Here is a 25,721-nt window from a genome sequence, read left to right as displayed (position 1 = left end):
CAGAAACCATTATCCTTTTCCTTTGATTTGCTTTTAGAGTGAATATTACCTACAAACCAACGCCACTGCTGAGGGATTGTTCTCTTTGAATTCCTTTTAATTCTTTTGCAGTGCATCGCCGCGAGGAAGGAGAAGAAGAAAATGGGTGGAAAAACAACCTTCTCCGCTGGGATTTCTCTTACAAGACTGTTTTGCGAGTCGGAAACAGAGAGGAGTGGAAGATAGCAGGAGATAAAGCACTCACTTTACACTCCTTACTATCTCATAAAGAAAGGCACACATTTAAATGTTTATTAAACTGTTCGTTACTTGCGATTTCCCAAATGTCTCAACTGTCTCCAATTAAATGTTCACATGACTCAGTCATCTTCTATAGGGAGAAATGTTGTTAATTATAGATTACATAAACTGCCATAATGTCTTGGCCTGAATCTGAGAAGGAGATTATCTCGTTGTTGCGTAATCCCACGAAACAGCCACACAACTAAATCCTGCAATTATGCACCATTGTGCAGAGTGAGAATGATCGGCTGAAAGAGCTTTGCTTGTTTAGGTCATGAAGAGACCATTTTGGTGAGACTATTGGTTCTAATGTATTATTCTCATTAGTTCTCATTGCTCACGCTGCCAGCTATAGGATACATGTTCGATTAAGCCACAGGCTTTCAGTCTTGCTCTGGTTTGCCAGCCAACCATGTAATTGTTTTTAATTGGATAATTTATTCAGACTAATTCAGCTAGTAATTACTGCTGTGCCTTACTTCCTCTTACCAATTTGTGAGAAACATCATTGATTCACTATCAGATGTTTGTAAGGAGCTGTATTTCTCTGTCCCTACACATATGGGAAGATGGATCGTGTGTACTTTTTGTTACAGTAATATTATTTCCTGCATGACATTCAAGAAGGAGTTGTTGCCCAGATGAACATACAGGAATGGGCATAAATGACAAAATACAATTACAAAATACCCTGAAGGACAATGTACTAAAATAAATCACAAAATACAGTTGAAGTCTGAAGTTTACATACACCTTAGCCAAATACATTTAAACTCAATTTTTCACAATTTCTGACATTTAATCAGAGTAAGCATTCCTTGTCTTAGGTCAGTTAGAATCACCACTTTATTTTAAGAATGTGAAATGTCAGAATAATAGAGATAATTATTTATTTCAGCTTTAATTTCTTTCAACACATTCCCAGTGGGTCAAAAGTGTACATACACTCAATTACTATTTGGTAGCATTGCCTTTAAATGGTTTAACTTGGGTCAAACGTTTAGGGAAGCCTTCCACAAGCTTCCCATAATAATTTGGGTGAATTTTGTCCCATTCCTCCTGACAGAGATGGTGTAACTGAATTAGGTTGTAGGCCTCCTTGCTCGCACACGCTTTTTCATTTCTGCCCTAAATGATCTATCGGATAGAGGTCAGGGCTTTGTGATGACCACTCCAATACCTTGACTTTGTTGTCCTTAAGCCATTTTGCCACAACTTTGGAAGTATGCTTGGGGTTATTGTTGATTTGAAAGACCCATTTGTGACCAAGCTTTAACTTCCTGACTGATGTCTTGAGATGTTGCTTCACTATATCCACACCACCAATTCACTCAAATTATGTCAATTAGCCTATCAGAAGCTTCTAAAGCCATGACATCATTTTCTGGAATTTTCCAAGCTGTTTGAAAGGCACAGTCAACTTAGTGTATGTAAACTTCTGACCCACTGGAATTGTGATACAGTGAATTGTAAGTGAAATAATCTGTCTGTAAACAACTGTCGGAAAAATGGCTTGTGTCATGCACACAGAAGATGTCCTAACCGACTTGCCAAAACTATAGTTTGTTAAGAAGAAACTTGTGGAGTTGTTGTAAAATGAGTTTTAATGACTCCAACCTAAGTGTATGTAAACTTCCGACTTCAACTGTACCTTTGTAAGGTAATTAAAATATCAAATACAAATTACACATGTAAGTAGACCTATAAAATACAACAATGTTCTCAGTAATAGTTAAATAAACATGTTACTGTGATTTGTGGTTGTTTAAAATTGAAAGCACTATGAAAAATGGTATAGAAATGTATTTTGTATTTTGAAAATGTGTAACATTAAATGATGAAAAATGTTATAGCCAAGGATACAGCATGGCTGGAGGTGGACTACTGTATTTAATTTTATTAAACAACCACATATCACAGTAAAGGTTGGTAGTATTTTGGTATTTGGTATTTTATTAGGATCTCCATTAGCTGTTGCAAAACCAGCAGCTGCTCATTGACATAATACAGAACATCATTTGACAAGAACAGCTCAAGGACAAAACTACATACATTTAAAAAAAGGCACACGAAGCCTACATATCAATGCATACACACAAACTATCTAGGTCAAATAGGGTGGAGGTGTTGCTTTATCTGTTTTTTTAAACCAGGTTTGCTGTTTATTTGAGCAAAATGAGATGGAAGTAAGTTCCAGGGCTCTATATAGTACTATATGTCTTGTTCTGGATTTGTGGACTATGAAAAGACCACTGGTGGCATGTCTAATGGGATAAGTATCAGAGGTGTGTAAATTGACTATGTAAACTTGTCACGCCCTGGTCGAAGTATTTTGTATTTACAGTATCTTCATGTATTGGGTCAGGCCAGGGTGTGGCATGGGTTTTTTGTATTGTGGTGTGTTTGTCTTGGGGTTTTGGTGGTGGTATTGGGATTGTAGCTTAGTGGGTCATCTCGCAAAGTATATGGCTGTCTGGAGTGGTTCTCAATCAGAGGCAGGTGTTTATCGTTGTCTCTGATTGGGAACCATATGTAGGCAGCCATATTCTTTGAGTTTGTCGTGGGTGATTGTCCTTAGTGTCCTTGTAACTGTCTAAGTGTTAGTTTGCACCAGTTTAGGCTGTTTCGGTTTTCGTTACGTTTATTGTTTTGTAGTGTTTGTGTTTAGTGTGTTTTTTTCATTAAACATGAATCGTAATCTACACGCTGCATTTTGGTCTGACTCTCCTTCACCACACCTAGAAAACCGTTACAAAACTATTTGGGATTTTCAACACATTAATGTTTCTTATAAAAAGACGAAGTGATGCAGTCAGCCTCTCCTCAACTATTAGACAAGAGAGACTGGCATGCATAGTATTTATGTCAGATCTCTGGTTACAACGAAGAGCAAAATGTGTCGCTCTGTTCTGGGTCAGCTGCAGCTTAACTAGGTCTTTCCTTGCAGCACTGAACCACACGACTGGACAATAATCAAGATTAGACAATACTAGAGCCTGTAGAACTTCCCTTGGAGTGTGGTGTCAAAAAAGCAGAGCATCTCTTTATTACGGCTAGAACTCTCCCCATCTTTTTTTAGTTGTTTTGTTTTGAACTTTACCCCTTTTTCTCCCCAATTTCGTGGTATCCAATTGTTGTAGTAGCTACTATCTTGTCTCATCGTGACAACTCCCGTACGGGCTCGGGAGAGACGAAGGTTGAAAGTCATGCGTCCTCCGATACACAACCCAACCAGCCGTACTGCTTCTTAACACAGCGCGCATCCAACCCGGAAGCCAGCCAGACCAGTACACCGTGCACCTGGCAACCTTGGTTAGCGCTCACTGCGCCCGGCCCGCCACAGGAGTCGCTGGTGCGCGATGAGACAAGGCCATCCCTATCGACCAAGCCCTCCCTAACCCGGACGACGCTAGGCCAATTGTGCGTCGCCCCACGGACCTCCCGGTCGCGGCCGGTGTGAACCCAGGGACTCTGATGGCACAGCTGGCACTGCAGTACAGCGCCCTTAACCACTGTGCCACCCAGGACAGTTTACACTCTAAGATAACACCAAGTAATTTAGTTTCCTCAACTTGTTCAACAGCCACACCATTCATTACCATATTCAGCGGATGTTTAGCACTTAAGGAAGGATTTGTACCAAATACAATGCACATAGTTTTAGAGATTTTCGGGACCAGTTTATTACTGGCCACCCATTCCAAAACAGATTGCAACTCTTTGTTTAGGGTTTCAGTGACTTCATTAGCTGTGGTTGCTGATGCGTTGATGTGGTTGAATCATCAGCATACATGGACACACATGCTTCTCCTCAGCAGCCTCCACTGGTGCCAGGCCTTCTCCAGTTAGATTCCCATTTAAATCAAACTTTAAATGAGCTATTTCCAATGTGACCATCACTTTCCCCAGTCTGAGAATATTGAGACACCAGTAGAAGCCACATATTCAGTGTCAGTTGTTAGCACGTGTCCAAACATTCTTCTGTTTTTCAGCTATTATACTGCACAAAATTATTAAAGAAACATGGAAAGCGTTTGACCCATGTTTCATGAGCTGAAATAAAAGATCCCCAAAGTTTTCCATACACACAAAAAGCTTATTTCTCTCAAATGTGCACAAATTTGTTTACATCCCTGTTACTAAGCATTTATCCTTTGCCAAGATAATCCATCCACCTGACAGGTATGGCATATCAAGGAGCTGATTAAGTAACATGATCATTACACAGGTGCACCTTGTGCTGCGGACAATAAAAGGCCAACATAATTTTAGACAATTTGGCAGTATGTCCAACTGGCCTCATAACCGCAGACCACACCAGGACCTCCACATCTGGCTTCTTCACCTGCTGGATCATCTGAGACCAGCCACCTGGACAGCTGATGAAACTGATGAGTATTTATGTCTGTAATAAAGCCCTTTTGAGGCGAAAAATGAATTCTGATTGGCTAGGCCAGGCTCCCCAGTGGATGGGGAGTCAATTAAATAAATTCATTAGGCCCTCATCTATGGATTTCACATGACTGTGCAGGGGTGCAGTCATAGGTGGGCCTGGGAGGGCATAGGCCCACTAATTTGGGAGCCAGGCCCACCCAAGGCTGCACCCCTGCCCAGTCATGTGAAATCCATAGCTTAGAGCCTAATTCATTTATTTCAATTGACTGATTTCCGTATATGAACTGTAACTCAGTAAAATTGTTGAAATTGTTGCATGTTGTGTTTATATTTTTGTTCAGTATACACGGAGATAAGTATTTGAAGACACAATGAAATAATTACAAAGCACATAGAATTTTAGAACTGAACTGGAACTGGTTAAGCCTGTTTGTCTTTTATTTGAGTGACAAACGGGGGCATCCTCCAACACACCATCTGTGCTGTATTAGGGCGCTGTAGAGGATGTCATGGTTGATAAAGCTTGTAACGGCGAGACCCATTTAAAACTACTGACTGGTTCTGGGTCGTGAGAGATTAAAAGAGTGATGGACTTTCACTCAGGCTCTCAGCATATGCTCTCACTGGGGGCCAAGTTCAGAGGAGAGGAGAGGGAAGAAAATAGATGTTAACTTTAATGTTTTCAATGTGACTGAAAATGGCTTTCTATTTGTTTTGCTGTAGAGTACAAAGTTTAATGGATGTATTGTGATGCATTATTTTTCAATTGTATGGAGATGTTACAAGGAAAAACTATGAAATGATTATGTGACGTGACATGTGTGCCCTTGTCACTAAAGCTACCACAAAAGTAAGACTGTGGTCATCTAAATTGTTCAGAAACCTCTACAGCTTGACTTTCACAGAGAACCCCTGATTCATATAAACATCACACATAGCGTTCAACTTTTTTGTATCCTTCATCCCATAACGTCAGTGGTAATCTGTTGCTCTCCATCTCTGCTTTTGTTTTAGTGACTTTGGACGTAAAATTGCATCAGCTCATAGATAAGAATACGCCAATGTTCTTTTCTGACTTTCATGCCTCTTTTTTTTATCAATAGATTGGTGTTAAACCTTGTGTGTCCTACACCTCAGGGTCAAAAGCACCCCTTCAACAGACTCAAAGACATTTTATTTGTCACATGCTTTGTAAACAACAGGTGTAGACGAACAGTGAAATGCTTACTTACGGGTCCATCTCCAGCAATGCAGAGTTAAGATAAAGATTTTAAAAATAGTGACACGAGGAACAAATACACAGTGACTAACAAAAAATAGTAATGACTAAAAGTAACATGGCTATATACATGGAGTACCAGTACCGAGTCAATGTGCAGAGTATGAGGTAATTGAGGTAGCTACAGTATGTCCATGCACTGAGTGTACAAAACATTAGGAACACCTTCATCGGGGCATGGACTCTACAAGGTGTCGAAAACGTTCCTCAGGGATGATGGCCCATGTTGATTCCAATGCTACCCACAGGTGTGTGAAGTTGGCTGGATGGCTTTTGGGTGGTGGCCCATTCTTGATACACACGGGAAACCTGTGAGCATAAAAAACAAGGAGCATCATAGTTCTTGACACACTCAAACCAGTTCGCTTGGCACCTACTACCATACTCCGTTCAAAGGCACTTCAATATTTTGTTTTGCCCATTCCCCCTCTGAATGGCACACATACACAATGTCCATGTCTCAATTGTCTCAAGGCTTAAAAATCCTTCTTTAACCTGTCTCCTGTGGATTTAACTGGTAACATCAATAAGAGATTCACCTGGTCATGCTATGTCATGGAAAGAGCAGGTGTTCCTAATGTATAGGTTGAGTTAAAGTGATTAGGTACCAGGGTAGATGATAGACAGTCGCTCGGTGTTTACCATTTCTGTGACATCAAAGTCTGAATTGCACACTTGCAAATCTAAGATGAAGCGTGCCAATGGCAGTGTAGTGTATTATGAACCCAAGTGATCTACTAATATCTGAACAGGTTCTCTCTCAGAGGCTTGGGTCGAAATATTCGATGACCACCCAATAATTGGAGTTCATTCTGGTACTCTTGTGGAAGTCGGTAGTAACATATGTAGACAATGTATCTGCTGCTTCAATCCCCCCGGTTAAACTTTATAAAGCCTCAGGAAAAGAAAGACAGGCTATATTCTTGGAGCTAAACTCCCAACCCAAGAATGTTAATAATCCTGCCATAGACCAATTTTCCATGTTGGTTTGAAATCCGCCCCCGGATCTGCCAAAACCAGAGGATCACACAGGCTCTAAAAGTACGGACAAAATCATTAGGATCCACGCAGCATATTGAAGAGTCTTTTTGCTTGTTCTAATGGATGAAAAATGCTTGTCACTTTGCCATTGAATGTCCCACATCCTTGCAATAACAGTTTTCTAATTCAGGAAAAATCTATTCCCCTTTGCCGCCCTCTTCTAGAGCACAAGCCACAAACAAGGGAGTATGCATCATGTCATTGATTCAATCTCCACCCCCTCCCTCAGAATAATTATTTTATTGAGTCCAGAGAATGTTCTGATTGATCTACGCCCAAATTACAAGGATGGTTTCATTTGTATACAATTTCGATTTGCTAACTTTTGTTCGACATGCTATTTATGTGCATTGCCGTTTGAAATTGATATGCAGCTCAACAATAAAGGTCAGCATTGTTTCCTGTGGCTGGCTGGAATAGGAGCGCGTCTCGATTACCCTAAGGACATCCACATTCATCCTTGCCATGTCTACTGAGGTGGAGTTGAGGCCTAAAGATGAGTCATATCAGGACCAAGTCAGTCAACGTCTTCATTAGGGCAGGAAAAGAATGCTCTTCAAAGAAATGTCTTGTTTTGTTTTGATAGGTAGACAGACTGTTGCTGAAATTGTTTAATCATCCATCCTGCAGTGTTATTGCGCAAGAGCAGAACTGCCCAAAGTGTGGCCTATGGGTCAAAGATTGCCAATGACAGTGTTTTGTTTGAGTCAAATGGATTGGACATACCGTACAAAAAACTTGAAGGGAGGATGATACATGTATTCTCTTTGAAAGACCACTAGACACTACCATACATCTTGCTACATAACCCATTCAGATAAATTAAGTTACTTCCATCTTGAATAACAACAACAAAAATCACAAGGCTAGGAGTTTTCGTATTCTGTTATAAATTAACTATTTTATATTGGACTCATAGACTAGATGTAACATAGTAAAGGTAAATCTGGGACACTTAAACTAGTATGATACAGTATGTTATGTTTGGTATGGTTACAGAAGACAGATGGTTACTTAAGGCAAAAACAAAAGTGGTTGCGAGTTCAAATCTCTTCAGGGACAATTTGAGCTACTTACTACTTTTTAGCTACTTTGCAACTACTCAGCATGCTAGCTAGCCCTTCCCCTAACTTTAACCATAACCCTTTTAGCTAACCCTTCCCCTAACCTTACCCATTTTAGCTAACCCTTCCCCTAACCCTAACCTTTTAGCTAACCCTTCCCCTAACCTTACCCATTTTAGCTAACCCTTCCCCTAACCCTAACCTCTATGTCTCAAGAGACATAGATATACAGTCCAAACTTTCTCACCCCCTCTATTATTGTCTTTGACAGTCCTCATATGTTCGCCACTATCATGGATGCCATGGAGCTCTGTGATTTTATTGTTTATTTGGTGAAAGTGCACTCAAAGGGTGATTAATCATCATAAGGCGCTACCAGATCAGCAGTGAATTATCTGCATCCTCCCCTAGTGCCTTATCCTGAGATAATTACCCACTGTGTTTTCCTCTTCTCTGTGGCCTACAACATGCACTTAATTAGATTAAGACATTCTTGAGTGGAGATGAGATTAATCATTGTAATTAGTGACAGATATTTTGGGAAGAGCAAGGATGCACTCATCGTTGGACACTGATAGCAGAGATAAAAATATAAGCATGTATTTAGCTCATCATGACAGGCTTCGGTTTTATCATTGAGAGGACGCTCCATACTGCACATGTTTGGTTCATGAAAACGGATGCATTTATACCAGGTATTTATACCCCAAATCCTCCCTTAATCTAAAGATATTCCAAGGATTAGTTCACTGTCTGAAAACACAGTTGTTCCACGATGGGTGTATGGGTGTCCACGATGGGTGTATCATTGAGAACATCGACTTGACTCTGTTAGGAGTCAAGCAAAATTGGTAGCAAAATTTACCAACTTGGATTAACGATACATATAATGACAAAGATTGCAGTTGCTTTATTAGCAAGACAGCACAATGACAGGCTGAAACATGCTCTTGCAGATTGTATCAGATTGTTTTCAGTGTGATCTGGTTGTGAGTGGTACCCAAACAGGTGTACTAATTGGATGAACATCCTGCGTGTGAAAGGTGCTGAGCAATGCTTTTGTGGATGTCATTTAGCTCACAGCAAATGCATTCCAGCTCAATCGTCCCTTTAACACTACCCATGTTTTTGATGTACCACCTGGGATGAGGAGTGGCCCTTGTCATATAACAATCTTACAGTTTCTGCAATACTTTGAAACCCACCCACTGGGTACACACTGGTTTTATCAACGTTGTTTCCACGTAATTTCAATTCAACTAATTTGAACCAATGTGGATTAGACATTGAATTGACGTCTGTGCCAAGTGGGCAATGAATATGCAAAATGTGGTAGCATATTGTGTAAGCTAATACAGGATATGGGCCTTAGGTAGTTATATAGATATCATCCTGACCAACCTGCCCTCTAAATACACCTCTGCTGTCTTCAACCAGGATCTCAGCGATCACTGCCTCATTGCCTGCGTCCGTAATGGGTCATCATTCAAACGACCACCCCTCATCACTGTCAAACGCTACCTAAACACTTCAGCGAGCAGGCCTTTCTAATTGACCTGGCCCGGGTATCCTGGAAGGATATTGACCTCATTCCGTCAGTAGAGGATCCATGGTTGTTCTTTAAAAGTGCTTTCCTCACCATCTTAAATAAGCATGCCCCATTCAAAAAAATTGAACTAAGAACAGATATAGCCCTTGGTTCACTCCAGACCTGACTGCCCTTGACCAGCACAAAAACATCCTGTGGCATACTGCATTAGCATCGAATAGCCCCTGCAATATGCAACTTTTCAGGGAAGTTAGGAACCAATATAAACAGGCAGTTAGGAAAGCAAAGGCTAGCTTTTTCAAACAGAAATCTGCATCCTGTAGCATAAACTCCAAAAGATTCTGGGACACTGTAAATTCCATGGAGAATAAGAGCACCTCCTCCCAGCTGCCCAATGCACTGAGGCTAGGAAACACTGTCACCACCGATTTAATAATGTTGTTTCTACGGCTGGCCATGCCTGCCACCTGGCTACCCCTACCCCGGTCAACAGCTCTGCACCCCCACAGCAACTTGCCCAAGCCTCCCCTATTTCTCCTTCACCCAAAATCAGATAGCTGATGTTCTGAAAGAGCTGCAAAATCTGGACACCTACAAATCAGCAGAGCTAGACAATCTGGACTCTCTCTTTATGAAATTATCTGCGGCAATTGTTGCAACCCCTATTACTAGCCTGTTCAACCTCTCATTCATATTGTCTGAGATCCCAAAATATTAGAAAGCGGCTGCGGTCATCCCCCTCTTCAAAGGTGGAGACACCCTAGACTCAAACTGTTATAGACCTATATCTATCCTACCCTGCCATTCTAAGGTCTTCAAAAGTCAAGTTAAACAGATCACCGACCATTTTGAATCCCACCGTACCTTCTCCACTATGCAATCTGGATTCCGAGCTGTCCATGGGTGCAGCTCAGCCACGCTCAAGGTCCTAAAATATATCATAACCTCCATTCGACAATAGACAATACGGTGCAGCCATATTCGTCGACCTGGCCAAGGATTTCCACTTTCGGGCCTGCTGTCCGGACCTCTGGCAGTCTCTATGGGGGTGCCACAGGGTTCAATTCTCAGGCCGACGCTTTTCTCTGTATACATCAATGATGGTGCTCCTGCTGCTGGTGATTCTCTGATCCATCTCTACGCAGACGACACCCTTCTGTATGGACACGGTGTTAACTAACCTCCAGACGAGCTTCAATGCCATACCACTCCTTCCGTGGCCTCCAACTGCTCTTAAATGCAAGTCAAACTAAATGCATGCTCTCCAATGATCGCTGCCTGCACCTGCCCGCCCGTCCAGCATCACTACTCTGGACGGTTCAGACTTAGAATATGTGGACAACTACAAATACCTAGGTGTCTGGTTAGACTGTAAACTCTCCTTCCAGACTCACATTAAGCATCTCCAATCCAAAATGGCATATAGAATCAGCTTCCTATTTCGCAACAAAGCATCCTTCACTCATGCTGCCAAACATACCCACGTAAAAAGGACTATCCTACCGATCCTTGACTCTGTGATGTCATTTACAAAATAGCCTCCAACACTCTACACAGCAAATTGGATGCAGTCTATCACAGTGCCATCCGTTTTGTCACCAAAGCCCCATATACTACCCACCACTGTGACCTGTATGCACTCGTTGACTGGCCCTCGCTTCATATTCGTCCAGGCTCCAGGTCATCTCTAAGTCTTTGCTAGGTAAAGCTCCGCCTTTTCTCAGCTCACTGGTCACCATAGCAGCACCCACCTGTAGCACGCGCTCCAGCAGGTATATTTCACTGGTCACCCCCAAAGCAAACTCCTACTTTAGCCACCTTTCATTCCAGTTTTCTGCTGATAATGACTGGAACGAATTGCAAAAAATCACTGAAGCTGGAGACTCATATCTCCCTCATGACCGTTAAGCATGAGCTGTCAGAGCAGCTTACAGATCATTGTACTTGTACATAGCTCATCTGTAAATAGCCCACCCAACTACCTCATCCCCCATATTGTTTTTTTTTTCTCCTTTGCACCCCAGTATCTCTACTTGCACATACACCTTCTGCTCATCTATTACTCCAGTGTTTAATTGCTAAACTGTAATTATTTCACCACTATGGCCTATTTATTGCCTTACCTTCCTAATCTTACTTCATTTGCACACAATGTATATAGACTTTTCTATTGTGTTATTGACTGTACATTTGTTTGTTCCATGTGTAACTCTGTGTTGTTTGTGTCGCACTGCTTTGCTTTATGTTTGCCAGGTCGCAGTTGTAAATGAGAACTTGTTCTCAACTGGTCTACCGGGTTAAATAAAGGTAAAATAAAAATACATGTTATTACATGCTTACTTTAATATATAACATCTTGGAATTGTGAACATTGATAATTTTATAATATTATTAATTCCCTCACAAAATGGCGCCGTAGAGAGAACACTGCGTTTCAGCGAGCTCCCGTGGCATTCGTAAATTTATATTTTTACATTAATCTCCTAGCTTGAAAACGTGGTAGAATTGGCTAAATAAGTTATCCTACAATGAGTCTTGACAGCTATTTCTCAAAAATCTCTGACAACATGCCCAACCGAACTACTAAGAACTTGACCAAAACCACCATCCCTATAGATGTGCAGGAGGAACTAGCTAGCGTTAGCGAAGCGAATCCAGGCACAATGGGCCTGGTGATTCAAAAGATGACGGATAACATTACTAAAGTGATCAATGTTAAGAACGGTCTTGGAAGCAATAGCAGGCCATTCAGCTGAACTACAGAGGCTTGTCAAACGTGTTGATGAGGCGGTAGGAAGAATTGTTACAGTGGAAACGTCCACTACATCAATGGACACTAAGATAAAAGCACTTGAGAAACAGGTGCACGAAATGGCGGAGCACATTGACGACTTGGATAATCGAGGACGCAGATGCAATATTCGTGTTGTGGGACTCCAGGAAAATTCTGAAGGGACACGTTCTGTAACAAAATTTGAGGAATGGATCCCTGGCTACCTACAAATGAACACTAAGGCTGGTTGTGAGAAGCTGGACAGAGCCCATCGCTCTCAGGCACCGATACCGGCGCCCACAGCCAGTGGTTATAAAGTTACACAACTTCACCGGCAAGCAGCGCGTCATGGATGCAGCTAGAAACATCGGCTCTGACGGTAGTCAACGTAAAGGTCCAAAGGTCTCATTCTTCAATGAATATTCCACAGCGGTTGTACGAAGACACAAGGCGTTTGATGAGGCCAAGACTCGACTCAAGAAAATGAAGATGGACTACACACTGCTGTACCCGGCCACATTGAAGATTATGATCATCGGGTCGCCTAAAAAAACTCTATTCACCTGAAGAGGCTGCTGCGTTTATTGACTCTCTCGGGTAAATAACTTTAAGCTGCACCTCTGCAGCTTTGAATACATTTTATTTTATTTGAATATGATCATGAAACAGTGGTGTGAGTTCTCACGTGCTCAGTAATATTCGTATCTTTATTATTTTTTAAATAATTTTTCTTGCTGAAATAACTGCCGCTTTGGCACAGGCTGAGATATGTGTGAATCTATATTGGTGCCCAGGCTTGGATTTAGGTGGAAGAGCCTCAATCTTCTTCTATTGATTTTCATTTCCATATATATAAAGAATGAGGCTATTGAGTGGCAATGCGGACTTAAGAGTCTACATTGGAAAGTTGAAATCCCCTGCATGTTAGCTAGTGGGAAAACACCCTTTTGGATCTTACATTTTTGGGTTTAGTATAGTTCGAGTTCAGGGTTCAAATCGTTTGTTTACGCTCTGTGAAATAGAAGAGAGTTCAACATATTTTTACAGTAGGATTCAGTCTGGATATTGAATGGTCAAAGTGCAATGGCAGGTAACAGACTGCGTATATGTACATGGAACATTAGAAGTAGCCATAACCCCATTGAAAGGAAGAAGATACTGTCTTTTTTGAAAAAAGAAAATATTGATATTGCCCTGTTGCAAGAAACCCATTTGGATGATAAGGAGCATATGCAATTACAACAAGGGGGGTTTGGTCAAGTGTTTTTCTCATCATTTACATCCAGAAGTAGAGGTGTAGCAATTCTTGTGAAAAAGAACTTACCACTTAAGGTCTTGAATTGTGTGAAAGATAAATTTGGTCGCTTTGTTATAATTAATGGTACTTTACAAGGGCAGAACATTAGCCATAATTAACATTTACTCCCCCCCTGCCCACCCCCCTGATTTCCAAACTAAGTTATTTCTAAACTTTTCAGAATTAAACTCAGACACTGCAGTGGTTGGAGGAGATTTTAAGTGTTTGTTGAACCCCCTTATTTATAAGTTTCCCAGCGGTATAACTTCACTCTCTCCTCAAGCTACGTCACTGAAAGCGATTTGTAATGATCAAATCAAATCACATTTTATTTGTCACATACACATGGTTAGCAGATGTTAGTGCGAGTGTAGCGAAATGCTTGTGCTTCTAGTTCCGACAATGCAGTAATAACCAACAAGTAATCTAGCTAACAATTCCAAAACCACTACCTTATAGACACTAGTGTAAGGGGATAAAGAATATGTACATAAAGATGTATGAGTGAGTAATGGTACAGAGCGGCATAGGCAAGATACAGTAGATGGTATTGAGTGCAGTATATACAGATGAGTATGTAAACAAAGTGGCATAGTTAAAGTGGCTAGTGATACATGTATTACATAAAGATGCAGTAGATGATATAGAGTACAGTATATATGTCACGGTTTTCAGGTGGTGAAGGAGAGTCGGACCAAACTGCAGCGCATATATTGTGATCCATGTTTATTTACACAACGTAACACGAATCCAAAACACAAACTCTACAAAACAATAAACATAGTGAAAACCGAAACAGCCTTAACTGGTGCAAACTGACACAGCCTAAGGACATCAAGACACTCAGGACAATCACCCACAATACAACCAAAGAATATGGCTGCCTAAATATGGCTCCCAATCAGAGACAATGATAAACACCTGCCTCTGATTGAGAACCACTTCAGACAGCCATAGACTCTCCTAGAACACCCCACTAAGCTACAATCCCACTAAGCTACACACCACATACAAAAACCCATGTCACACCCTGGCCTGACCAAATACATAAAGAAAAACACAAAATACTTCGACCAGGGCGTGACAATATACATATACATATGAGATGAATAATGTAGGGTATGTAAACATTATATTAGGTAGCATTGTTTAAAGTGGCTAGTGATATATTTTACATCATTTCCCATCAATTCCCATTATCAAAGTGGCTGGAGTTGAGTCAGTGTGTTGGCAGCAGCCACTCAATGTTAGTGGTGCTGTTTAACAGTCTGATGGCCTTGAGATAGAAGCTGTTTTTCAGTCTCTCGGTCCCAGCTTTGATGCACCTGTACTGACCTCGCCTTCTGGATGATAGCGGGGTGAACAGGCAGTGGCTCGGGTGGTTGTTGTCCTTGATGATCTTTATGGCCTTCCTGTGACATCGGGTGGTGTAGGTGTCCTGGAGGGCAGGTAGTTTGCCCCCGTTGATGCGTTGTGCAGACCTCACTACCCTCTGGAGAGCCTTACGGTTGTGGGCGGAGCAGTTGCCGTACCAGGCGGTGATACAGCCCGACAGCATGCTCTCGATTGTGCATCTGTAGAAGTTTGTGAGTGTTTTTGGTGACAAGCCAAATTTCTTCAGCCTCCTGAGGTTGAAGAGGCACTGCTGCGCCTTCTTCACGATGCTGTCTGTGTGGGTGGACCAATTCAGTTTGTCTGTGATGTGTACGCCGAGGAACTTAAAACTTACTACCCTCTCCACTACTGTTCCATCAATGTGGATAGGGGGGTGTTCCCTCTGCTGTTTCCTGAAGTCCACAATCATCTCCTTAGTTTTGGTGACGTTGAGTGTGAGGTTATTTTCCTGACACCACACTCCGAGGGTATGCTGATGTTTGGAGAACTTTTCATCCCTCCAACAGAGAGCTCACTTTTTTCTCTGCACCTCATGGATGTCAGACTAGAATACATTACTTTTTTATGCCCAGGACGACTTTGCAGTCTGTTTTATCTGCTAGGATAGGAAGCATAGTCATATCTGATCATGCGGAGGTGATCCTGGACATAAAACCCAACGGGGCATTCAATCGATCAAGACATTGGAGGTTGAATACATCCATTCTTAATTAAAGACCATACATTCACATCATATTTTATTACAAAGTTTAAAGCATTTTTAACTCTCAATCAACAGATAAGCCCTCGCTCCTTTGGGAAACCTGTAAAGCGTACGCCAGGGGTCTGATTATGTCATACACAGCCACTGAGAGACGGAAAAAGTGTGAAAAGCAAAATATGTTAGAGGGTGAATTAGGAACTAAAGAGAAGGACTACATTAAAACTCCCAGTCCTGCCCTGTTAAAGGAAATATCAGTCCTTAGATCAACGTTGGACACTCTCCTAACACAGGACGCTGAAAAGAAAATGAGATTTGTCAGGCAAAAGCTATATGAACATGGTGATAAGCCAGGAAAGTACTCGGCGTACCTAGCTAAAAAGAGAGCTGACTCATAGTCAATTGCTACTATTACTGATTCTGATGCAATCTTTTATATGAAAATAAATGGATAAATGACTAATTTAAGAAATTTTATGCTAATCTTTATGCCTCAGAACTGCCAAATGATGCATCCAAATTAATGGAGAACTTATTTTCTGAGATTGAGCTCCCTACTATCTCCGAAGAACAGAGGTCTCTCCTTAATGCCCCTATTACAGAGGAAGAGATAATGTTCGTAATTAAGAATCTGCAAAATGGTGAGGCCCCAGGACCATAGGGGTTTTGTAGTGAGTTCTATAAAGAGTTCCATGGCCTGATCCTTGAGCCATTGCGTGATATGTTTAACTACTCATTTTCAAATGACCAGCTCCCTCAAACGCTGAGAGAAGCCAACATATCACTTATTCTCATAAGGGAAAATGTCCAGAGTCTTGTTCCTCATACAGACCAATTTCCCTTCTGAATGTGGATAGAAAATTGCTTTCTAAAATTCTAGCCACAAGATTAGAGGACTCACTGCCACTAATTGTGAAAGGAGACCAAACTGGCTTCATTAAGGGCCGTAAGTCATGCAACAATGTCAGGCGGCTTCTTAATGTAATGCAAGCCTACCAACAAAGTGCTATGGATGGTCTTGTGTTCTCCCTAGATGCTGAAAAAGCATTTGATCGTGTGGAGTGGTCTTACCTATTCTTTGCTCTAACTACATTTTGTCTAGGGGACAACTTTATAAAATGGGTGAAAGTTTTATATGATGATCCTCAGGCTGCTGTCCTGACAAATGGGCTAAGGTCAAATAGCTTCTCTATATACAGAGATACCAGACAGGGATGTCCTTTGTCCCCTCTCATATTTCCCCTCTGTTAACCTCTTCAACCTATGGGGGCACTATGTCATTATTGGATAAAAAGACGTGCCCGTATTAAGCGCAATATTTTGTCATGAAAAAATGCTTGATTATGCATGGAATTGACAGCCTTGGAAAGAAAAAACTCTGACGTTTCCAAAACTGCAAAGATATTATCTGTGAGTGCCCCAGAACTAATGCTACAGGCAAAACCAAGATGAAGTTTCATACAGGAAATGCCCCAGATTCTGAAGGCGCTGTGTTCCAATGTCTCCTTATATGGCTGTGAATGCGCCAGGAATGAGCCTGCCCTTTCTGTCGTTTCCCCAAGGTGTCTGCATCATTGTGACGTGTTTGTAGGCATATCATTGGAAGATTGACCATAAGAGACTACATTTACCTGGTGTCCTGCCCGTTGTCCTGTGTCGAAATTATTGCGTAATCTGTAGGTCCATGCGCGTTCCATTTCTTCAGAAGAGAAAGTCAACTGCCACGATGGATTTTATCGTCGATAGATATGTGAAAAACACCTTGAGGATTGATTCTAAACATCGGTTTGCCATGTTTCTGTCGATATTATGGAGTTAATTTGGAAAAAAAGTTTGCGTTTTAATGACTTAATATATATAGATATTTTTTTTCCTTACCCAAACGTGATGAACAAAACGGAGCGATTAGTCGACACAAATAATATTTTTTGTAAAAACGGAACATTTGCTATCTAACTGAGAGTCTCCTCAATGAAAACATTTGAAGTTCTTCAAAGGTAAATTATTTTATTTGAATTCTTTTCTGGTTTTTGTGAAAATGTTGCATGCTGAAAGAGAGGCATAATCCTATGCTAGGCTATCAATACTGTTACACAAATGCTTGTTTAGCTATGGTTCAAAAGCATATTTTGAAAATCTGAGATGACAGTGTTGTTAACAAAAGGCTAAGCTTGAGAGCAAATAGATTAATTTCATTTCATTTGCGATTTTCATGAATAGTTAACATTGTGTTATGCTAATGAACTTGCGGATAGATTTACACAATCCTGGATACAGGTTTTTTTTCGTAGCTAAACGTGACGCAGAAAACGGAGCGATTTGTCCTAAACAAATAATCTTTCAGGAAAAACTGAACATTTGCTATCTGAGAGTCTCCTCATTGAAAACATCCAAAGTTCTTCAAAGGTAAATGATTTTATTTGAATGCTTTTCTGGTTTTTGTGAAAATGTTGCCTGCTGAATGCTAACGCTAAATGCTACGTTAGCTATCAATACTGTTACACAAATGCTTGTTTTGCAATGGTTGAGAAGCACATTTTGAAAATCTGAGATGACAGTGTTGTTAACAAAAGGCTAAGCTTGAGAGCAAATAGATTAATTTCATTTCATTTGCTATTTTCATGAATAGTTAACGTTGCGTTATGGTAATGAGCTTGAGGCTGTAGTCACGATACCGGATCCGGGATGGCTCGACACAAGAAGTTAAATGCAAAACTGATACAGGCTCCCTAACACATTGTTTATGGTCATGTACCAAAATACAATGATACTGGTCTGGTGTTCTGCAAGAAATTGAAAAGATCCTAGGGGTTGATCTAGAATTGGTCCCAGTTTCTTTACTGTTGGGTCTCCTTAGTAGGCATGTTACTTCTGTGGTTAAGAGGAGGCTTTACAACCTTCGCAGCGAGGAAAAACATCCTTTTACAGTGGATGAGTGATAAGGTTCCTTCTATTAAAGATTGGCATACGATACTATTTATACTATTTGAATGTGTGCCTCTGGAATATATGTACATGGCATTCTAAAACAGATCAGTTCTACAAAGTATGGGAACCTTATCTAAATTACCTAGAACCTGAGGTATCAGCTATTATGCTGCAAGGATTCTCTTAGAATGGTGGTGATCTAAGTATTTCAGAATTACACTGTACGTTCCATATGTGGAACCTAACTTCTTGGTTTAAACTGAGCTTTTTTGTTTAATTTCTGTTTGTAAGTTTGTTTAAAATGTATGTATTTAGAGACGCAATGATGGGGATTGGGTGAGAGAAGCGCCGAGCAGGAAGAGGAAATGTATGTATGTATGTATGTATGTATGTATGTATGTATGTATGTATGTATGTATGTATGTATGTATGTATGTATGTATGTATGTATGTATGTATGTATGTATGTACAGTGGGGAGAACAATTATTTGATACACTGCCGATTTTGCAGGTTTTCCTACTTACAAAGCATGTAGAGGTCTGTAATGTTTATCATAGGTACACGTCAACAGTGAGAGACGGAATCCAAAACAAAAATCCAGAAAATCACATTGTATGATTTTTAAGTTATTAATGTGCATTTTATTGCATGACATAAGTATTTGATCACCTACCAACCAGTAAGAATTCCGGCTCTCACAGACCTGTTACTTTTTCTTTAAGAAGCCCTCCTGTTCTCCACTCATTACCTGTATTAACTGCACCTGTTTTAACTCGTTACCTGTATAAAAGACACCTGTCCACACACTCAGTCAAACAGACTCCAACCTCTTCACAATGGCCAAGACCAGAGAGCTGTGTAAGGACATCAGGGATACAATTCTAGACCTGCACAAGGCTGGGATGGGCGACAGGACAATAGGCAAGCAGCTTGGTGACAAGGCAACAACTGTTGGCGCAATTATTAGAAAATGGAAGAAGTTCAAGATGACGCTCAATCACCCTCGGTCTGGGGCTCCATGCAAGATCTCACCTTGTGGGGCATCAATGATCACGAGGAAGGTGAGGGATCAGCCCAGAACTACACGGCAGGACCTGGTCAATGAACTGAAGAGAGCTGGGACCACAGTCTCAAAAAAAACATTAGTAACACACTACACCGTCATGGATTAAAATCCTGCAGCGCACGCAAGGTCCCCCTGCTCAAGCCACTCGCCGTGGTTGGAGGAAGAAGAAGGATGAGTACAACCCCAAGAACAACATCCCAACCGTGAAGCATGGAGGTGGAAATATCATTCTTTGGGGATGCTTTTCTGCAAAGGGGACAGGACGACTGCATCGTATTGAGGGGAAGATGGATGGGGCCATGTATCGCGAGATCTTGGCCAACAACTTCCTTCCCTCAGTAAGAGAGGTGAAGATGGGTTGTGGCTGGGTCTTCCAGCATGACAACGACCCGAAACACACAGCCAGGGCAACTAAGGAGTGGCTCCGTAAGAAGCATCTCAAGGTCCTGGAGTGGCCTAGCCAGTCTCCAGACCTGAACCCAATAGAAAATCTTTGGAGGGAGCTGAAAGTCTATATTGCCCAGCGACAGACCCGAAACCTGAAGGATCTGGAGAAGGTCTGTATGGAGGAGTGGGCCAAAATCCCTGCTGCAGTGTGTGCAAACCTGGTCAAGAACTACATGAAACGTATGATCTCTGTAATTGCAAACAAAGTATCAAATACTTATGTCATGCAATAAAATGCAAATGGATGACTTAAAAATCATACAATGTGATTTTCTGGATTTTTGTTTTAGATTCCGTCTCTCACAGTTGAAGTGTACCTATGATAGAAATTACAGACCTCTACATGCTTTGTAAGTAGGAAAACCTGCAAAATCGGCAGTGTATCAAATACTTGTTCTCCCCGCTGTAAATATATATTATTATTATTACGCAGTGAGTGAGTGCTTTTTTTTTTGTTGCTTTGTCTCTGTTGTCTCTCTTAATATGGGTGAAAATTGTGAAATTCCAAAGGTACAATATAGATGGTGAATATGAATTTAAAAACCAGACAACATCTTTCACTGGCATGGAGACATGATAGGCTCCGGGAGAAATCAGGCAATATATCTAGTATCAAGGGACAGCAAATAAAGACATCAGAAGATCCCATTAGAAATAAAAGGCTCTTTGACTAAATGGCAGCCCACAGAATGTCTGTCAACTCAGGAGGGATCTGTTACTGGGTCTCTGATGGGTTCATTTATAGTCATATTCACAACATCAAAATGTTCCTTTATATTTTTCGTGACCATTACGAAAGCTAAAACTGAATAAAAAAATCAAAGCCAAGATCGTAGCTGCTATCCTTCGTTTCTAAAAATATAGCTTCATTTTGATTTGTCATAGCTGTCAACTTTAGACATAGACAATGACAATAAATAAGGATATTCATCATAGACACTCTTTTCTCTTGGTTGATATCTCCACCTGGAGCCCAGTAAGAACATTTTGTGACCATACTCAGTATATTTTCTACAAAAACATAAACCACAAAAGTAATGTAGACAGGTGACTTAGTTATAATTCACAACTTACTGGATTCATCACCATACGAAAACATTAAGTATATATGTTTTTACTTTGTATTTTATTTGTTCAAAGTAAGGGAACATCATTCTTCTCAAAAGTCCCCTATTGTGTGCATGATAAATAGTTATTTTCTGACAAGTTTCTTAGCCTCTTAACAGTCTTCTGCTGAATAGGCTCTAAATCAAAAATTAACACTGAATTGCTGCTGAAGCTACACTTCGACTGAGCTACCTACTGATGAGCTATTCTCCAAGAGAATGGACTGCATTTGAATAGTTCTTCCCACACTCAAATGACAGAAATCAGTTTGATAGCTTGTTTGACAATAGAGAACACAGTACAACAGTGCTTTACTGGTTTGAAGGTGTCATGTCCTGACCATAGAGAGTCCTTATTTTCTATGGTGGAGTAGGTCAGGGCGTGACTGGGGGGTTAGTCTAGTTTATTATTTCTATGTAGGTGTTCTAGTTTTCATGTTTCTATGTTGGTGATTTGTATGATTCCCAATTAGAGGTAGCTGGTAATCGTTGTCTCTAATTGGGGATCATATTTAAGTAGTGTTCGTTCCCACCTGTGTTTATGGGAATGTGTTTTGAGTTAGTGCACGTAGCACTTCTGTAGTCACGGTTCGTTTATTGTTTATTGTTTTTGTTAAGTTTTCACTATTAATAAATTATGTGGACCTCAACATTCACTGCGCCTTGGTCCGTCTCTACAAACGATCGTGACAGAAGGTCTCTAGCATTCACACTACTGACTGTAGGATCCACACCAATACCTTTTTGTTTATTTTCTGAGTATATGTAAGGATACCTTTTAGATTGTAAAATAAGTGTAACTAGTAAGTTGATAATTGAAGACTAATGTGAAGACTAAGTCAGGCTTCTATTCACAACTTAATTACGAATAATAAAACAACTCTGGTACTGTGGGAATCAGGACCCCACAGAGACGAATGAAGGATGCCAACTTGTCCACTCTGCCCGGGCAGGCTGCACAAACTTCTGCATGTCCGCAGAAGGTCCCCCTTGCCATTTTAATTGTGTGGAAATAAGCTCTTAACAGGTAATTACAACAATTATCCTGTTCAATGGTTCATTATGCCTCCTACCAGCGGTCTATTAAGGGCAGATTATAGGGAGGTAGAAATACATGAATATCAACGAGCTTAGACCCACTATAGAGTCACTGAACAGGACTGATAATAACAATCACTGGATGATTCATATGCACAGTGGCATGGCGAGGTCAAGAGCCCCCTTGGATGGAGGTCAGTCTGTAAATTTAGTTTGCCAAAGAGTGGCTTCTCAACTCCTTTGGGTTCTGTGCCTTCAAAACGCTTTCATTTGGAGAGGAATTTACGTCGATAATAGTGCTAGGATGACGCATGTTTTATAGTCATACTATAACATTTATAGTTGGACAACTTTCGTCTTGACCAACTATAGTCTCAAAAGACTGCATGTTCATTTTGGTGTTGATGAGAGAGAAAAGAACATCAAGACATAAAATGTGACTGCAATCCCATGGCCATCATACAGAGCTGAAAGTAATACATGTTGTAAACAACATGGGCAGTGCTCCCCCTAAAACATAAACATTAAAGAACAACACAAATACAATTAAGTGTGTCAGTGCAATTTATAGTATGAAAGCTTGTTCTTGTTATATCAGGTGAACACTAGCAAACCCTGAAACATTTTATGACCATGCTTGTGGTGCTACACAGGCAGAATCATTTCAGTTGTCACGCCCTGGTTGTAATATATTGTGTTTGTCTTCATTTATTTGGTTAGGCCAGGGTGTGACATGGGTTTATTGTGGTGTGTTTTGTCTTGGGGTTTTGTGGGGTGTTGGTTGTGTGGCTTAGTGGGGTTATCTAGCAAAGTCTATGGCTGTCTGGAGTGGTTCTCAATCAGAGGCAGGTGTGTATCGTTGTCTCTGATTGGGAACCATATTTAGGCAGCCATATTCTTTGTGTTTTGTGGGTGATTGTTCCTGTCTTTGTGTTTGCACCAGATAGGGCTGTTTCGGTTTTCACATTTCATTATTTTGTAGTTTCTTCATGTATAGTTTTTTCCTTCATTAAAATATCATGAATCATCATCACGCTGCATTTTGGTCCGACTCTCCTTCTCCACAAGAAAGCCGTTACATCAGTTCATTATTTTTGCTTCAATTAAAACTTTGTGATAGTTTAACATAAGGTACATTGAAAAAACTGTCACGCCCTGACCTTAGTTATCTTAGTTTTCTTTATTATTTTGGTTAGGTCAGGGTGTGACAAGTTGGTTTGTTTAGCTTTGTATTGTCTAGGGTTTTTTGTATGTCTAGGGGTTTATATGTCTATGGTGGCCTAGATTGGTTCTCAATCAGGGGCAGCTGTTTATCGTTATCTCTGATTGGGGACCATATTTAGGTAGCCATATTCCTTGGGGATTTTGTGGGTTGTTATTCTATGTTTAGTTGCCTGTTTGCACTAGCCATATAGCTTCACGGTTCATTTTGTTGTTTTGTATAGTTTGTTCAGTGTTCGTCCTTTCATTAGAAGAGTTATGTACGCTTAGCACGCTGCGCCTTGGTCTCCTCATTATTACGACCGTGACAAAAACAAGATGTGTGAAAAAGTATTCTTAAATTAAGTTGATCAAGCTTCTGAAACAACATGCTGGAAAGTCAAAATCTACCAGAAAAATACTGTACTACAATTTTGGTAGTATTACATTACTTGGAGTACATCTGCTAACACGTCATTTTATGGGGTCCTTAGAGTAGTTACATATGTAATTACACTGTAACAAGTATTGTAATTCATTTTAATAATACATAATTACACTGAAATAACAACACGTAACGGGTTGTAATTGCCATCTGTAATTACAGAGGTGTAATAATGAATGCTTATTGCCATGCTTGTTACAAATGGGCAAGTTTTCAATAGCATCACAACCATATATGTGAATGACCAGCTTGATTTCGTCTTACGTATAAAAATGTGAAATTGTGATTTTTACATTGGATAAAAGCAAAGACACAGAGCTACAAAATGGTATATCATACACTGCATTTGAGGAGCAACGGGAAAGTCATTCTGCTTTGAAAGTTAATCAACTTGTAACCTCACTTTTGAGAAAATGGCCTTTGAATATTTGGTACCTACTGGAGAGGTCTTTTTGTCTTCACCCATTCAGTGTTGTTCACACCCTCTTAGGATTTAGCCCCACCCATCTCTTTGAGGCTTGATCTGAGTGTTTTGACCTAACAACAATGTAATACTTCCAGGTCAACTGTAATATGAAAACCATTGTAAAGCTCAATTTCTCCCCTTACAGCAAAAGCAATGACGAGACCTTCATGCTGCCCGTCTCTGTGTGATTGAAGAAGGCAATGAGCTCTGTCGGGTCTTTTTAAAAATGGCAGGTGGGGAAGCAAAACCTACTGCGTGATTGGGAAAAGGGGAAACAGCTTTATTCACCCGATCTGTCCAACTTATCACCTCTAAAATGTCAATAAAACACTCTAAAGAGTTTATATAATGTATAGTTACATACCTATTTGAAGGTTTGTGTCGAATTTTAATCTGTTTTTTTGGGTGGAAGTTATCTTCAGAAGTAATCAGCGGCTGTCGCGGCTTTTGCGAGTCAAAAAAATGAATGTATTCAGCTGTACAATTGACAAGGTATCACCCCTTACCCTGTCCCTTTCTTGATTTTAATCTGTGAGAGAAGCGCTTCACCTGGTGGAGAGAGGCTGTATGACACAGAATGAGTTGCATTATGCATGCTGAACGTTACATCATGACAAGTCACAATTTAATGTACAGTGTCAGAGGGGTGAGTTTATTAAACTTTTCTCTGATAATATCGGGCCATTACCATGTCAATCAATGTTTGAAAAGAAACTTAGTTCACACCCCAGATTTTGATGCCAACACAGTCACTACAGTCCCATTTGTTTTCATTGCAGCCTCGTTTGAATGCCCCGGTTGCGCAAATTTGTACAGAATGGGGATAGTCAACAGTACTACCCTGCACGAATCTGCAGACGTAGCTAGCGAGGGACAAAATGTACCATAATCTCAATTCATGACGTTACTACCCTGCATGTATCTGCAGGTACAGTTGATGTCGGAAGTTTAAATACACTTAGGTTGGAGTCATTAAAACTCGTTTTTCAAACATTCCACAAATTTCTTGTTAACAAACTATAGTTTTGGCAATTCAGTTAGGACATCTACTTTGTGCATGACACAAGTAATTTTTCCAACAATTGTTTACAGACAGATTATTTCACTTTTAACTCACTGTATGACAATTCCAGTTGGTCAGAAGTTAATATTCACTAAGTTGACTGTACCTTCAAACAGCTTGGAAAATTCCAGGAAATTATGTCATGGCTTTAGAAGCTTCTGTTAGGCTAATTGACATAATTTGAG

The 25,721-nt window shown here is 40.5% G+C and overlaps 1 long non-coding RNA gene across 1 annotated transcript; it reads left to right on the top strand.

The window, feature by feature from the left end:
- The first annotated feature begins 21,923 nt into the window (after positions 1-21,923).
- LOC118367007 (uncharacterized) lies at positions 21,924-24,853 on the top strand. Its single transcript, XR_004822060.2, has 3 exons — positions 21,924-22,020; positions 22,226-22,351; positions 24,619-24,853. It is a non-coding gene; the product is annotated as an uncharacterized LOC118367007 (long non-coding RNA).
- Positions 24,854-25,721: the final 868 nt, after the last annotated feature.

This window comes from Oncorhynchus keta, chromosome 34 (genome assembly GCF_023373465.1).
Source record: "Oncorhynchus keta strain PuntledgeMale-10-30-2019 chromosome 34, Oket_V2, whole genome shotgun sequence".
NCBI classification, from domain to species: domain Eukaryota; kingdom Metazoa; phylum Chordata; class Actinopteri; order Salmoniformes; family Salmonidae; genus Oncorhynchus; species Oncorhynchus keta.
Note: the sequence above shows the minus strand (reverse complement) of the source record. Positions and strands in the feature narration are given on the sequence as shown.